The sequence below is a fragment of the Aquarana catesbeiana genome, unplaced genomic scaffold (genome assembly GCF_042186555.1).
Source record: "Aquarana catesbeiana isolate 2022-GZ unplaced genomic scaffold, ASM4218655v1 unanchor235, whole genome shotgun sequence".
Classification (NCBI taxonomy): domain Eukaryota; kingdom Metazoa; phylum Chordata; class Amphibia; order Anura; family Ranidae; genus Aquarana; species Aquarana catesbeiana.
Window position 1 is genome coordinate 663,367 of NW_027362663.1, and position 17,488 is coordinate 680,854.

At 44.1% G+C, this 17,488-nt stretch overlaps 1 protein-coding gene and 1 pseudogene across 1 annotated transcript in view; one reads left to right on the forward strand and one right to left on the reverse strand.

Moving 5' to 3' along the window:
* LOC141121932 (uncharacterized) overlaps positions 1 to 17,488 on the reverse strand; it is a 603,393-nt gene that overhangs the window by 248,810 nt on the left and 337,095 nt on the right. The gene's annotated exons all lie outside the window — the stretch shown is intronic.
* Positions 13,065 to 17,488, forward strand: part of LOC141121951 (uncharacterized) — a 59,069-nt pseudogene continuing 54,645 nt past the window's right edge.

The window sequence follows — 17,488 nt, forward strand, 5'->3', positions numbered from 1 at the left end:
TACATGCTCCAGGAGGATGCCCAGCATTTGGAAGGCTCTGATGATGATACTGAGCTCGATGAAGGCAGTAACGTGAGCACGGACAGAGGGGGTGCCAAAGAAGGACAGCAATCTGGCAGTCATGCTCCCCCTGCTGCAGCATACTGCCAGGTTTGCTCCAGTGATGAGGAGGGAGGGGATGATGAGGTCACTGACTCAACGTGGGTGCCTGATAGGAGAGAGGAGGAGGAGGAGGAGGAGGCGGCACATCACCAACGAGGCAGGATGCCCTCCAGGGGCCAGCCTAAGGGCAGCACCTTGACTGCATCACACCCCAAAGCTCCACATGTGCAGGGCGCTGCAGTCTCTGTGCGTTATTCAAAAAGTTCTTTGGTGTTGGCCTTTTTTGAGACGAGTGCATCAGATCGCACCGCTGCTATTTGCAACATATGTCTCAAGCGTATCTCGCTTGGCCAAAACATCTCCCGCTTGGGTACCACATGCTTGACCAGACATATGTTGACCTGCCATGCAGTTCATTGGCATGCGTATCTAAAAGACCCACACCAAAGAACAAAGAGGACCTCTCCTTGCTCCTCATCAGCTGAGATCTCCAACCCCACTATACCTTCAGTCCTCTCTGAGACCTGCACTGAGAGGAATGAAGGTGTAGAATTAGGTGTGTCACAGCCAAGTACTTGTCGGCAATCTGCTTTTGGTACACCGAGGTCAGATTGTACCAGGCAAATTTCCCTGCCCCAGCTGCTGCACCGCCGAAAGAAGTTTGCTCCCAGCCATCCACATGCCCAGTGGTTGAATGCTAGCTTGGCAAAATTGCTAGCACTTCAACTGCTGCCTTTTCAGTTGGTAGACTCTGCCCCCTTCCGTGAGTTTGTGGAATGTGCGGTTCCTCAATGACAGATACCCAAACGCCACTTTTTCTCACGGAAGGCGATTCCAGCTCTCTACTGGCATGTGGAAGGCAATGTCCATGCCTCGCTGGACAGGGCGGTCAGCGGTAAGGTGCATATTACCGCTAACTCATGGTCCAGCAGGCATGGACAGGGACGTTACCTAAGTTTCACGGCGCATTGGGTGACTCTGCTGGCAGCTGGGAAGGATGCAGGACAAGGTGCAGTAGTGTTGGAGGTTGTTCCGCCACCACGCCTCCAAAATGCTAATGATTGTGACACACCTCTCTCCTCCACCCCCTCCTCTTCTTCTTCCTCCATGGCCTCTTCCTGTGCTTTGTCCTCGGAACCAGCTGTGCTCCGTAGCCGTTCAAGGGGCTACGCAAGTATGCAGGCCAAAAGATGCCATGCGGTGCTTGAGCTGGTGTGCTTGGGGGACAGGAGCCACACTGGGGCAGAGGTTCTGTCAGCTCTGCAGGGGCAGGTTCAGAGGTGGTTGACGCCACGCCAACTTAAGGCAGGAATGGTGGTTTGCGACAATGTCACCAACCTCCTCTCTGCCCTCCGACAGGGACAAATGACCCATGTGCCCTGTTTGGCTCACGTCCTTAACTTGGTGGTGCAGCGGTTCTTGGGCAGGTACCCGGGCTTACAGGATGTCCTGAGGCAGGCCAGGAAAGTCTGTGTGCATTTCCGCCGGTCATATAATGCCAGTGCTCGGCTGTCGGACCTCCAAAAGGAGTTTAACCTGCCCCAGAACCGCCTAATCTGTGACATGCCCACCAGGTGGAACTCAACGTTGGCCATGCTGCAGCGGCTGCACGCGCAGCAGAGGGCCATCAATGAGTACCTGTGCGACTATGGCACAAGGACAGGGTCAGGGGAGCTTGGTTTTTTTTCCCCACGCCAGTGGGCCATGATCAGGGATGCATGCACTGTCCTGTCACCATTTGAGGAGGCCACGAGGATGGTGAGCAGTGACAGTGCATGCATCAGTGACACTGTCCCCCTTGTCCACCTGTTGGAGCACATGCTGCGTGGAATAATGGACAGGGCACTTGAGGCAGAACAAAGGCAGGAAGAGGAGGACTTCCTTAGCTCTCAAGGCCCCCTTTATCCAGACAGTGTTCCTGTGTGCCCGCCGATCACACAGGAAGAGGACGAGGAGGAGGAGGAAGATTGTGTCAGTATGGAGGTGGAGCCTGGCACTCAGCAGCAGTCTTTAAGGGATCAGTCCCAAGAAACACATGGACTTGTACGTGGCTGGGAGGAGGTGGCTGCGGACCATGTCGTCCTTAGTGACCCAGAGGACTCCGGACCGAATGCCTCAGCAAACCTACGCTGCATGGCCTCCCTGATCCTGCAAAGCCTGCGTAAGGATCCTCGTATTCGTGGTATCAAGGAGAAGGACCAATACTGGCTGGCAACCCTCCTTGATCCACGTTACAAGGGTAAGGTTGCGGACCTTATCTTGCCATCGCAGAGGGAGCAGAGGATGAAACATCTTCGGGAGGCCTTGCAGAAAGGTCTGTGCAACGCGTTCCCAGAGACTGGGAGGTTACAAACTCCTGTTTCTGGACAACGTGTTGCTGAGGCTTCGGTCAGTCAAAGAAGGAGCGGTGGAGAAGGTGGCCGTCTGACCGATGTGTTCAGACAATTTTTTTGGTCCGCAGCCCCAAGGTATGATCGGGTCCAGCAACCATCGCCAGCGTCTGTTTTACATGGCGCAGAAATACCTAGGGGCAAGATCTGACTTGGACACCTTTCCCACCGAAAATCCTCTGGGTTACTGGGTCTTGAGGATGGATCACTGGCCAGAGCTTGCACAGTATGCAATTGAGCTACTGGCCTGTCCTGCATCTAGCGTTCTTTCGGAACGCACATTCAGTGCTGCTGGAGGCTTTGTAACCGATCACAGGGTGCGTCTGTCCACCGACTCGGTCGATGCACTGACCTTCATAAAAATGAATCAGTCTTGGATCACCACCAGCTACCAAGCACCTGATGCTGATGTAACCGAATAATTTTTTTCAGATCCCTTCAAAGACTGCCTATGCTGATGCTGAGTGACTATCCCTGAGTAATTATCCTCTTCCTCCTCAATCATCACGCTGATAGCTTGTAAGAACATTTTTGGTTCTGGGCGCCACCACCAGTGCCTAAGGCCCAATTTTTCAGGCCCTGTTTAACAGGGGCGTGTAATTACAATTTTTGATGCAATACTTTGCAGCAGGGCTCATTTCTGTGTTCCAGCTAGAGTATCTGTGAGGGGTTGCAGTGTTGTGGCACCAGCACCAGTGCCTAAGGCCTAATTTTTCAGCCCCTGTTCAACAGGGGCATTTAATTACAATTCTTGATCTAATATTTCACAGCCGGGACCATTTCTGCACCCACCAAGAGCGAGTGAGGACTTACAGTGTTGTGGCACCAGCACCACCACCACCAAAGGCCCAATTTTTCTGCCCTTGTTCAACAGGGGCATGTAATTACAATTCTTGATCTAATATTTCACAGCAGGGCCCTGTGAGGGCTTACAGTGTTGTGGCCACAACAACATCTAAGGCCCAAATTTCTGCTGAGTATATAGGGCAGGCCCCTACTTTCAAACATCTAACTTACAAACGACTCCTACTTGCAAACGGAAGGAGACAACAGGAAGTGAGATGAAATCTACCCCTAGGAAGGGAAATTCTCTCCTGTAAGAGTTAATATGGGAAAAACATTTCTCCTTTCCACTGATGCTTTCCAATCCTTGTTCCACAAAAAAACCCAAATTTTCAAAAAACATTTGTCATTGGGACAAAAAGTGAGGTGAAATCTGAAGAGGAGGAAAGACAGCAAAACAAATGTCATAGGGGTGATAACCCTTCCCTATGTTTTCCAAAAAGCTTAAAAAAGATTTTTTGGCTGGAGCTAAACACGTTAAAAATGTACCAGTTCAAAATTACAAACAGATTCTACTTAACAACAAACCTACAGTCCCTGTCTTGTTTGCACCGCCTGTATACTGCTGTTCAGAGTATATAGGGCCTGGTTGCCCCACACCTTTTATTATTTTAATTTGGGTGTGGGGTTCCCCTTAATATCCATACAAGACCCAAAGGGCCTGGTAATGGACTGGGGGGTACCCATGCCGTTTGTCTCACTGATTTTCATCCAGGATCCGACATTACATTAAACCCGCAAGCATGAGATTTTTTTCCTTTAAAAATTTCATTTTGTGCAGGGACTGTTCTAAGCACGGTAAACACGTGCCACTTTACAGGCATACTATAGACACCCCCCAGGTACGATATTTAAAGGAATATTTCACTTTTTTTTTACTTTAAGCATCATTAAAATCACTGCTCCCGAAAAAACTGACGTTTTTAAAAGTTTTTTTTGCATTGATACACGTCCCCTGGGGTAGGACCCGGGTCCCCAAACCGTTTTTAGGACAATACCATGCAAATTAGCCTTTAAAATGAGCACTTTTAAATTCGAACGTTCGAGTCCCATAGACGTCAATGGGGTTCTAACATTCGTGCAAATTTTTGGTCCGTTCGCAGGTTCTGGTGCGAACCGAACCGGGGGGGTGTTTGGCTCATGCCTAGTAATAGGTAACTCATAACCATAAATCATCTAAAAACTATGTGAGGTTTAAAGAAAATAACTAAAACGAATAAAGTGAATGATATTTAGTGCCGGAAAATAACCAAAAACATGGCGCCCTCCATAAAGGAGATCTAAATCCCCAGAAGAACCCAGACAATCACCCCATCTAGTGGAATGATCTGGCATCACCGGCACTCGTGTAAATGAGAAGTACGATTTTAATATATCATAGAGGGTAAAAAAAATAACGAAATATTAAAAAGTCAAATACAATGATGCTAACAACATCAAAAAAGATGAATAAATCCCAGAGCTGATGGTCATATTAGGATTCATATAAATACCAGAAAAAATTATAATAAAAAATAAGGAATTGCGCGACAAAAAAAACACAAAGTGCAAAAGCTCAATAATCAAGAATATTGCAATAAAAATATTAAAGTTAAAAATATGCATATATAACATACATATAATATAAAAACCCTATACCATAAGGCATATGGTTAATGAAAAATAAATGATAATATACCGTTTGCACCCAGATAGTATCTGAAAACAAAGTAATTAGATTTGGAATCTTATGCTTGATTAATAAAAGCGTTGATGTCCCACTCAATGTTTAGTCCAAAGGGGGAATAAACCTGCAACTGGTGTATCCAGTATGTTTCCAGGCGTGAAACCCCTCTGGTCATAGCTCCTCCTCTCCACGAGGGGTATACTTATCAATTATGACAAATTGAGAACCCTTGGGGTCACGTCTATAATGTTTCCTATAGTGTCTGGGTACATTATGTTTGGTGTCGCCACCCTTTATCCCAGCAATATGTTCACCTACCCTCACTGAGAAAGCAAGAATTGTGCACGCCACATACTGTTTCCCGCAAGGGCAGGTGATCATATACACTATATGTTTGGTTGCACAAGTGCAAAACGATTTTATAGGATAAACTCGACCTGTTGCATAGGACTTGAATTCATAACTTGTGTTTTCTGCATGAATTGTGCTGGCACACTGCACATTTTTTACAAGGGAAATATCCCACCAAATTATGAAAAAATTTAAGGACGTGTGGGAGGATCAATAACATTGGGGGCAATTTTATCACGTAAAGAGGGCACACCCCTGAAAATGACTTTTGATCGTTCAGGGAGCACCGTTCCTAAGACATGATCATTTTTAAGAATGTCCCAATGACGATTGATAATAGTTTTAATTTCCCTATGTTGTACAGAAAAATGAGTGAGCAAAGAACATTTGTAGGAATCGTCTCGTTCACGTGGGGGGTTTTCCACTAGTAGCGAACTCCTATTTATCTCTGCCACCTTCTGTAGTTCTAAATTTATTGACTTGGGGTCAAAGCCCTTCTCGATGAATCTTTAAGGGTAGACGCTTGGACGAGATCAACATCTGTGCAGTTCTTCCACAGTCTGAGAAATTGACTGCGAGGGACAGATTGTAACCACGATGGGTGATGACAGCTATCTAATGGTATAAAACTGTTGCAATCAGTATCCTTAAAGAATGTCTGGAACTTGAATTGTCCTGCACGGATCTCTAACTCGAGATCCAAAAAATGAATTTGTGAAGGACTAGATTCATAAGTCAATGAAATACCTCGGTCATTGTTAATGAGGGTTGTGAAAAAATCTTCTAGGGATTCCGGGGTGCCATCCCATAGGAGGAGGATGTCGTCTATATATCTTGCCCACAAAACCAAAGAATGTCTGTGTTCAGAATAGATGACATCCTCCTCCCATTTGGTCATAAACAAATTGGTGACGCTGGGGGCAAATTTTACTCCCACAGCCACGCCCTTCTGCTGTAAAAAAAAATTCCTATCAAACCAAAAATAATTATGTCTGGTGGCAAATTGTAATAGTTCTAATATGTGATCACTCTGTAAATCGGTGACTGCCTCAATACCCCTAGTATGGGGAATGCAGGTATATAAGGATGCCACATCCGCAGTGGCCATTAGTAAATCACCTTGTATCTCTACGTTCTCCAAAAGTTTCTCACTGATTGGTCCAGAGTAGGGCAAGGACTGGGTGATATCAGCCTGTAATACCCTGGTCCCTTTCCTGAGCTGTGTTCCCCGTCCTGTATTCCTGTATTTCTCTCAGATAATCTTCTTTCTCTGTGCTCTAGACATAATTTAGGTGTTTAGACTGGATTTATGAAGATTCTGGGATTCAGCTGACAGCAAAATGTTAATTTTTAAAATAGATGTCTAGCAAGATCTCTGACAGAACAATTCTCCCAAGATTACTTGTTCTGTTATTTGCTGGCTGTGCCGGGTGGAGGGATATGTCTGTATAGTCTCAGACCTAAGTCACTGAGTGCAGTCTCAGGAGATGGGAGGTGTGGGACCTCTGCAACTTGTCTCATGTGAACATTTAAACTTCCACTGATTACTGAATACCAATATTATGTGCCCTGACTCTTATACTATATAATTTATATTGTACATTACATACTCCTGACCCCTGCACTATATACTCTATATTGTACATTACATCATTCTGATACTATATAGCCCTATCTGTTGTATCTTATACAATATGTTGTACATTACATAGTCCTGAGTTCTGCTCTCTCCCCTTTGCTATATATACACATAATATGTATTCTCTTTTGTTACACCCATTTCCTACTGCCTGGACATTTTATATATGATGATTTGATTGGAGCACAGACTTTTACATGCTTGTGTTCCAGATACACCCAGTTCAATGCATATTATATTGTTAGGTCCTAAATGAGCATCAATCTGAATCGGTTTAGTGATTCTCTTTTGTCAACTACATTTATCCCCCAAAAACCACAGGGTGCCAAGCACTCTATTCAGTGTTGAATAATCTGTTTTCGTTTATTGACCTGTTTTTTCTTTTGTTGACTCCCAGGTTAATTGCATTGTTATATTAAAACTAATAAGCTTGTTATCTGAAATTTATAGTGACTTCAACGCTATTGGGTGTGCGAAAATAACAAGTGTCATCTCTATACTTCTATAGGCTTATTCTGCCAGCTCTTAACTATGGCCATTAATATCACTTCCCTGAATGTCAAGGGCCTCAATTCCCCCTTTAAGCGCAATTTGATGTGGAAGGAAGCCCTCATATCATAAATCCGAATTTATATGCATGCAGGAGACCCAGTTCTTGTCCCGCAAACCCCCGTCCTGCTCCCATAAGCAGTTCCCGCATTGCTTTCTTGCAAATTTGCCGTAAAAGAAAGCTGGTGTCCTCATAGCTATCCGCTCTATGGTAGCTTCCCAATTGCTCCATGCCAAAATTGACCTACACGGGAGATACATTATCTTAAATGCCTCCATTAACAACCATGTCATGACCATCGCCAATGTCTACGCCCCTAATACCAACCAAAGGCAGTTCTATAAATCTATAATCGAAAAATTAGAACCATTCCACAGCAACACCTTAGTTATCTGTGGAGAATTTAACCAAGTCATAGACCCAACCCTAGACTCTTCCAACCCAGCTCGTAAACAAACCACTGCCCTTTCCACTTTGCTCCCATCCAAAGACCTTGTTTGGACTACCACCGTACAGAAAAAGATTACACCTATTCGCACACTTAAAAGTCCTACTCTTGAATTTACATGTTTCTGGTTGATAAACACACCCTCCAATCAGTTCAAGAAAGCAAGACAGACGTTATTACGTGGTCTGACCTTGCTCCCATTATACTTAAACTATTCCCTCCACACTCTACAGAGAAGGGGACGATGTGGAGGCTTAATACCTCCCTCCTATCCCGTCCACATCTCCAGAAACAGGTCGCATCCGAGATTGAACAATATTTTTTGCTTAATGTTGATTCCGTAACTAACCCTACAGTTTTTTGGAATGCTCACAAGGCCTGCCTTAGAGGCCTCCTTATTAAGCTAGGAGCCCATGAGAAGAAACAATGCACTGCTACCACATATAAATTAATGGAGCAAATTTGCATCCTTGAATCTGCTAACAAAAAACTCAACCCTCCCTACACCTTGACTCTGAACTACGTACAGCTAAACAGAATCTTAGTGAACACCTTCATCAAAACTTTGACTTTTCCCTGAAAAGACTCCGCCTACATTTCTATGCACACAACAACAAACCAGGGACCTGCCTTGCACAACAACTCAAACGTCGCTTAATACACTCTAAAATTCCATACCTCTGTTCCCCCTCTCAAACCCGTATCACAGACCCCAAAGGTATTGCCAATCAATTTAGATTACATTTTGCCAGAATCTCTCAAAGCCACCATAACGACAATCCCGAAACCTGGCAAACCGTTGGACGACCCTGCCAGCTACAGACCCATCTCATTACTAAATACAGATACCAAACTGATAGCCACGTACCTAGTACACCCTGACCAGGTGGGTTTTGTGGCTGGTAGGTAAGTGTCTGATGGCACACGTAGATACATTGACCTACTACAGTGGGTAGAACACCATCGAACGCCTTCTCTGTTCATCTCTTTAGATGCAGAAATGGCATTTGATAGGGTCAACTGGAGCTTCCTCAAAGCCGTTCTGGAGAAGTTTGGATTCGCGGGTCAAATTCTTCAAACCATAATGGCACTATACTCCAACCCCAGCGCCAAGGTTGTGAACACCGGTATTCTTTCTGACTCCTTCCGTATATCTAATGGAACCCATCAGGGATGCCCCCTTTCTCCCCTAAATTTTACCCTCATTATGGAAACATTGGCTCATTCCATTCGTACAAACCCACTTGTCTCTGGTATTGAAGTTGGTGACCATACTCACAAAATCGGCCTATATGCGGATGATGTGATCATCTCCATCACCAACCCAGCAAAATCCTTACCTCACCTCCACCACACCCTAGATCTTTTCAGCAAAGCCTCTCTCTACAAGATTAATTTCTCCAAGTCCTGCATGATTGGCACTAATATTGACTCCAATACAAAACGTGGCATTGATCCAATCACCTCCTTCTCATGGGCTCCAGACTCCACTCTTTCCTACCTAGGTATAAAGTTGGTCACACCTACTTCCCGACTAATCCTTCTCAACCTCTCTCAACTCATCTCCAAACTTCAGAAAACAGTACGTGATCTACAACATATTCAAGCCTCCTGGGCTGGCCGCATCGGACAAAATGTACCTTTTACCCCACGTACTCTATTCCTTTTCGGACTTTACCTATCCCCTTTCTACAATCACATCTCCACAAACTGCAAGGCATATTAAACTCCTTCATCTGGAATGGGAAAAACCCTAGGATTAAGTGCTCTATCTTGTGCACACCTACATCCACTGGGGGTATAGGAGCTCCAAACATAATACTTCAAAGCAACAATCCTGGACCAAGCCAAATCCTGGTGGGAAACTAAATTACAGCACACATGGCTCCAAATCAAAAGAACGGTATTAGCAACCTGTCCAAAAATGCTCCTCAGCGCCCTACTCCTAGGACACCATGAGTGGCAATCTTACCTAAGGACCATCAATGCAACCATCAAAACATGGAAAGCAATTTACCAACATTCGACTGGCATAACCTACCAGATTCTGCCTCTCATCTCTCTCTCTCTGCCATACAGCTTATCATCCCCGACATCTTAATATTGAACTGGCTCTCTGCTGGCCTACAGTCTATTGGAGATCTGTACCAAAACTCCTCATTTACATCTGCAAGATAACTGTCACATTCCCTCCAAGGACTTATTTAAATATCTCACATCTACGCTGGTCAGAAAATCCTGTGCTATGGCGCATTCTGGAATTCTACAACACTAAGAGACCAAACCAAAAGTGTATCTGCCATCTCTACAAGCTCCTAACTGACCCTTTGCATAAATCCAAAACCCCTGCCATGATGCACTGGGAAAACCTCTTACTGTACACTGTACCTATACACCGTCGCAGTGGCAGCAAGCACTTTAACGACCCCTGAAACTTTCTAAATGTATCCTACACTGGGAAACTGTACAAAAGCTCCTCAACAATTGGTACCTAACACCATCCAGACTAGCAAAGATCATCCCCTCTGCTTCCAATGCCTGCTGGAGAAACTGCAGAGATCCTGGAACTCCACTACATATCTGGTGGTCCTGCCCAAAATGAATACCTCTCTGGTCCACTCTCACCAGATTTCTCTCTTCATTGACACCTAACACTGTTTCCCTATCTCCACAAATGGTTCTCCTTGGCTTAGACATTGAAACTTGCCCACGTTACACCGGAACTGTCATATCCCATGTCCTTATTGCCATGTGCCTAGCTATTGCTAGAGACTGGAAATCCCCACATCCTTCTATCCTGGAAGTGATTCTACATCTGAACAATCACTGTCTCATGGAAATACATGTATGCCGAGGCTAATCCTTCAAATTCCAGCATTCCAAAAGAAATGGGCCCCCTGGCTTACCCACACCAAAGGCTTATCTCTGCCTTAATCAACCGCCATCACTGCTCTCTCTTTCGACCTTCTAATGAACTTTGGACACCCAATAGGACTTCCTATCTTTCTAACTTCACAGACACCACCGTCCTTTCTTAATATAGGCAATATGCCTTTCTCCACCGCTCAAAACCAATCTATCTATCGCACAAACTTGACAACCTATCTAACGATTTGTATATGATAATGCTTTTTTTCTCCTTCATTTGTCTTATACACTCTTTGTACGTTATTGTACCTGTTTGAATCTTGTACCATTACTCAAATGTTACAACATATGAAAATATGTTCACTCTGTATTGCCAAAAAACATAGTAAAATTGTTATTAAAAAATGTGTGTGTGTATGTGTGTGTATATATGTGTGTATATATATATATATATATATATATATATATATATATATATATATATATATAAAGTGTGGGTGTGTCCCGTGTTTCAAAGTGTGTTCAAAATAGTCTACATATGTAAACAAAACTACTAATCATGAAAATGAGTTACTCCAAAAAAATGGTATAAATGCTACACGGTCAATGGTGCATATGCTTCACAGATCATAAATCATACAATTAAGTACAATAATTCTTATATAGTGTATAAAGTGCTAATAGTGCATATATGAGTAGTAAACAGGTGTCTCAAGGCTGGACACTTAATCCGATAAACATAGAAGTAAGGAGGTATTAAAATGTACACAAATCTTCACAGATAGTCTATTTGGAAAAAAGTCCTTGGTGATCTAGATGGGTAGCTTGGTTTATCCCTTCACCAGTGTCTGAGGAAGCATATAATTAGGTGATTTGGCCCCTTCTTCCCGTGTCACCTCCTTAAACCAGCATATCATCTTATCTCCCAAGTGTGGTGTGTAGATATAAACTTGCCTCCAAGGGTCCTCTGCTTCAGCGTTTTCCAATGTACTGTATATCATAAGGGGTACTGGGTCTCTATTAGTCCTGCAGGGATGTTCCTTTCCAATAGGCTCCCATATAGATGTATAAGGAGAAAGAGGAACACTCTGCTAGTGTAATAACATTTTTCAAGGTATTTATTAAAATAATTCAAACAGCATAAACTCACATTTAAAAGCCGTATGTCTGCGAAAATTCACGAGTGCCGAACTCATTCCTATGCGGCATCACTTCCGGTACTCCTCCACTCCCTACGCGTATCGTCACGGTCACTTTCCCTGATGAAGTCACGTTTATATATATTGTATATATTTGAGAAGTAGATGCAAAGTGAATGCAGTGGACTAGCATATAACACTATATTGAGTACAAAATATTGTATAATTACATGAATTTGCAATATAGCAGCAACTATTACAAGGTTAATGAAATAGATGCAAAGTGGAAGCAGTGGATCTGCAGGGAACAGCACCTTGAGCACAAAGCACTTTATCTTATATATGAATTTGCACATGGTTCAGTTTACCCAATCTATTGATAAACACCATAAGATCAGTGAAGTAGGTGTAAAGTGGAAGCAGTAGATCTGCAGAGAATATTATTTGAGCCCCTAGCACTTTATATATGAATGTCTCCACATATTTTAGTGTATTTGTGATGATTTATGTGCACACACAATAGGACAGCGCTGTGACACATAATGCTCTTCTAGTTGATAAAGGGAATACTTACCTTTGTTACAGTAGCAGTCCGGTATAAGTTATTTTTGTAGGTATTTGAGTTGTTACACATAGCGCGGGTTTTATTCTATTTATATTGGTGACATAATTGTCCAAATCTGGGGATCAGGAGCCATTTCCACCCTTTACTCTCGGCTGGGGTTCTTTGTATCCATATAACAGATGTTCTACATGACTAAATCTGCAATCAATTTTACTGCAAAATCAAACGTGCCAAAATGTCTCCCCCCGAGCAGTAATATATTTCTATCCCCCTTGGTGGGAGTGGAGATGACCCCATCTATAAGGATATACAGTACATACACACACATCACAAGGACGTGTTCACACTATAAGATATTTCTTGAGGCTGCAGTTCCTCTGATCTCCACAAGATGGTGATCTCACCTCTACCCAGACAGGAAGTCTCTATGGAAGACAGGAAGTGATGTCAGGTACACACAGACACGTCCATGTAGGAGGAAGTAGAGAGAAGACAATGGACGATCTGGAGGCAGAGGAGGTAATATGTAGATTAACCCCTTCAGGGAGATCAGTTGATGATTAATATATTTTGCTTCCAAATCTGGCCATACATGGTTCAGTTTTATCGTTCATCCAGCGGGATGAGAGGAAAAAACTGAAGTGATTCCCCCATCCACACATTGGAGGGGGATGGGGGAATCCTCCCCGCTGCACTATTGTATTCTGACAATGGGGGGCGCTCCTCCGCTCTCAGAATACACAGATCAGTGATGAAGCTATTGGCTGCAGCCGCTGATCGAGTGACTTTTATCCGGCAGTGACCACACATGGATGGAAATGTGACCGATCCCTGCTGAACCAGCTGAACCAGCTGAATTTACATGTATCTATGGTCACCATAAGTGACTTCCTCAGGAACAATGATTTGTTTTGCACGGGATCCTCATATAGAGGACCTCTCAAATCTCCCCATCCACATGTCCATCCATCCAGAGTCTATATGTCCTATGACCTCACAGCTCCTCCTCCCAATGTCCCTCCATCTGGATTTTTTTTTTGATGATCTTAGGATGTGGGTGGACCCTTTGAATTCTCACTAGCAAAGTGGGACTGTTGGTCCTGCATTGTATGTAATGACATCAGAATACCTGCTACAAGCTTTTAACCTGCATAGTGTGGGGGTCCTGTGTGGGTGAATTATATCTCACCTTGAAGTAAGGCTTTAATAAAAATGGAATCCCAAATGGTGAAGTGAGGATTCTGGGAATATCATTTGATTTTACGATTTGTGTTCAGATCTAGAGTTTTCCTCTTGTGAAGTCTGGAGATCATATGACCATCACATTGCCTCCACCTCCCTCCCTGATAGAATAGAGAAATACAAAGAGGATTCTAGAAGTCACCAGAGAGATCTTGGAGGAGAGGTGAGCGGTGCTGGGAATTCTGGGACATTATCCAGTAACAGACAAGGGATGTGTCTGGATGGTGACTGTATCATTGTGTGTGTCAGGTTCCTATAAGGTGTCAGGATGTCACTGTCTATTTCTCCATGGAGGAGTGGGAGTATTTAGAAGGACACAAGGATCTCTACAAGGACGTCATGATGGACAATCAGCCGCTCCTCACATCACCGGGTAAGAGGAGACTTTATTGTAAAGGAGAGAGCAGTACGGAGGCTCCACCTAGATCCCCCCATCATCTGATAAACACATAGAAACAATGTATTCAGTCAGTGTGTGTGTTTCCTACAGATGGATCCAGTAATGGGAACCCACCAGAGAGATGTCCCCGTCCTCTGTATTCCCGGGATTCCACACAGGAAGGTCACACCATCCCTCACCATCATCAGGTAGATGAGGAACAATCCCTTGTGATCATTTTTAAACAATCATGTTTGTTACAGTGTGTGTTTTATTATATCCAGAGTGGAAAACTTAGGGATGGTAATATTGATGTTAAAGAAGAATATAGAGAGGAGGATGAGGAATATGGAGTGATGGAGGAGTTATCAGGACACAAGGATATAATGAAGCCACTCAATACCAGGGACCCACCAGAGAGATGTCCCCGTCCTCTGTATTCCCGGGATTCCACACAGGAAGATCACATCATCCCTCACCATCATCAGGTAGATGAGGAACAATCACTGATAGTATCATTAGGATCTGTACATTATCTGCATTGTTACCAATGATGTAATTTTTATTATATATTTAGAGTGGAAACCTGAGAGATTCTAAAATTGAAGCTAAAGAAGAGATAAAGGAAGAAGGTCACACCATCCCTCACCATCATCAGGTAGATAATTAACAATTATTGGTAGTTATAATTTATACACAACATGTTTGTTACAATTAAAGTTGGGCGAATAGTTTGGGCCGAGCAAAAAGTTTGGCCCGAACATTGCCTGTTCACCTGTTTGGTGAAAACTCGAATTTGCAGGGTGTTCGGTGGGTGTTTGCCCCGCTGGACACTCTGCAATGCACTGCACAGTGCATTCTAATCCTTGATTGGTTAATGATTTGACCAATCAGGGTGCAGTGAATAGCTGGTCGAGCTAGGAGTGTTGTCGGAAAGCCGACCGTGGCGTCCTTAACAACCGATGAGTCATCAGCTGTCAATGGGCTTCCCTGCTGACAGCTGAATAAAAAAAAAACATTGCCGGCAAAAAAAAAGTGAAAAAAAAAAAACAATGTTGGAGCCCCCCTCCAATCCATACCAGACCCTTATCCATGCATGCAGCCTGATAGGCCAGGAAAGGGGAGGATGAGCGAGCGCCCCCCTCCTGAACCATACCAGGCCACATGCCCTCAACATGGGGGATGCTTTGGGGCCCCCACCCCAAAGCACCTTGTCCCCCATGTTGATGGGGACAAGTGCCTCTTCTTGACAACCGTGGGCGGTGGTTGTGGAGATCTACAGGCGGAAGCGGAAGACCCTTTAACAAGGGGGCCCCCAGATCCTGCCCCCCATGTAAATGTGTAGGGGGTACTATCCATTCACTACCTACCTACCCATTCACTGAAAAAAAGTAACAAAAATACAGAGACCGTTTTTGACAATTCCTTTATTAACCGCTTGCCACCCGCCAGCTGCCATATGATGGCCAGGCAGCGCAGCTCTCGTTCTGGGCGGGCGTCATATGACGTCGTCCATTTAAACAGGGCATGCGCGCAATCATGTGCGCACAGCCCTGTACCTTCGGTGGTGGCGTGTCACGGAGACACCGCTCGCCACCAAGGGGGTGAACAGCCATTGGGCATGGCTGTTTACCACGTAATCAGCCGTGATAAAGTCACGGCCGATCGCAGATGGTACCTCCCCCCTTTTCAAGGTGCATGCGCGCGATCACCTCGGGGGCGGCGTGTTCCCGGGAACACTGCTTGTCACCAACACTGGTAAATGTTGTAATATGTTCACCGATTTATGTGGGACATTGTTGTGTGTATGTACACATGCAGTCAATGTTGACCGAATGGTTGATTTGTCCAACTGAATTTTAACAGCTGAAGACTCTTTGATGTGTTAATCTTATGCAAGTCTATTTGAACATTTCAAAGGGTATTCAGGTGGTATGTTAATCTAATCTAATTACATATATCTAAAGGGGACTTGTTGATGTTGATATGCGGGAGTGCAAATTGGGGCGGTTTATGACTGCAACTGTTCACGGCTGGGGGTTGTTGTCTGTTTGAAAGACTAAAGCAAATCAAAGTCCTAAATTGGAACGGCCAATCAAATTGCTCAGCCATTCAATATTTAGTGAATATAACACGGCATTCAGTCTATAGGTTTGGGGGGAGTGAGGCTCGTCTGTGTATGAGAGAGGCTTGTCTGTGTATGCACACTCGGACCTAAGACATGGGGTTCTGAATTATATCTACTCTGTCGGATTTTTCTGTCATCTGTGGACTTTGGATTTTGTTCTGTGTTGGAAGTCAATAAAGTGCATCTCTCTGGAAGAATTGGGTTGCTGCGGAAGAGTACTTACTAATTAATTATCATACCCACTCTACATCTATACACCCATTAATATACCCGATCACTACAGTAAACAGCCGGCAGGTGTTTACCACGTGATAGGCTGTGAAATCACTAAATGTAAATATAGTGCGGTAACAAGATGTTACCAGGTTCTCCTCCTCACACACCAATTGTGTGTGAGAAGGAGATTGCGGTAACATCTCTTAACCGCTTACAGAGTACACCAACACACACTGATTGCCTCCTCCCCAATAAAGAGGACTTGTCACCAGCCATCTAAGTACCTGTCACAGTCTATCTGAATAACCGAGTACCTGTCACAGTTTATATGAGTACCTGAGTACCTGTCACAGTCCATCTGAATAACCGAGTACCTGTCACAGTTTATATGAGTACCTGAGTACCTGTCACAGTCCATCTGAGTACCTGTCACAGTTTATATGAGTACCTGAATACCAGTCACCAGCCCATCAGAGTCCCAGAGTACCTATCTGTAGCCCATCAGAGTACCCGAGTACCTGTCACCAGGCCATCAGAGTACCCGAGTACCTGTCTGCAGCTCATTAAGTTACCCGAGTACCTATCTGCAGCCCATGCCTCATAGAATATACGTTGGGGTATTTGCTTTCCAAAGTGGGGTCATTTTGTGGGTAATTCCATTGTTCTGATGCTCAAGGACCTTCAAATATGTGATAGGTAGGAATTAAATGAGATGTGTAATTTATGCTCCTAGAACGCCTGAAGGTACTACTTCAATGTTGGGCCTCTGTATACGGCCAGGCTGTGTAAAAGTCTCACACATGTAGTATTGCCATACTCGGAAGGAGTAGCAGAATGTATTTTGGGGTGTCATTTTTGCTATATACATGCTATGTGTTAGAAATATCTTATAAATTCATTTTTTTTAAACATTTTCCAAAAACTTCTGGAAAAAAAGACTCATTATGCCTCATAGATTATAC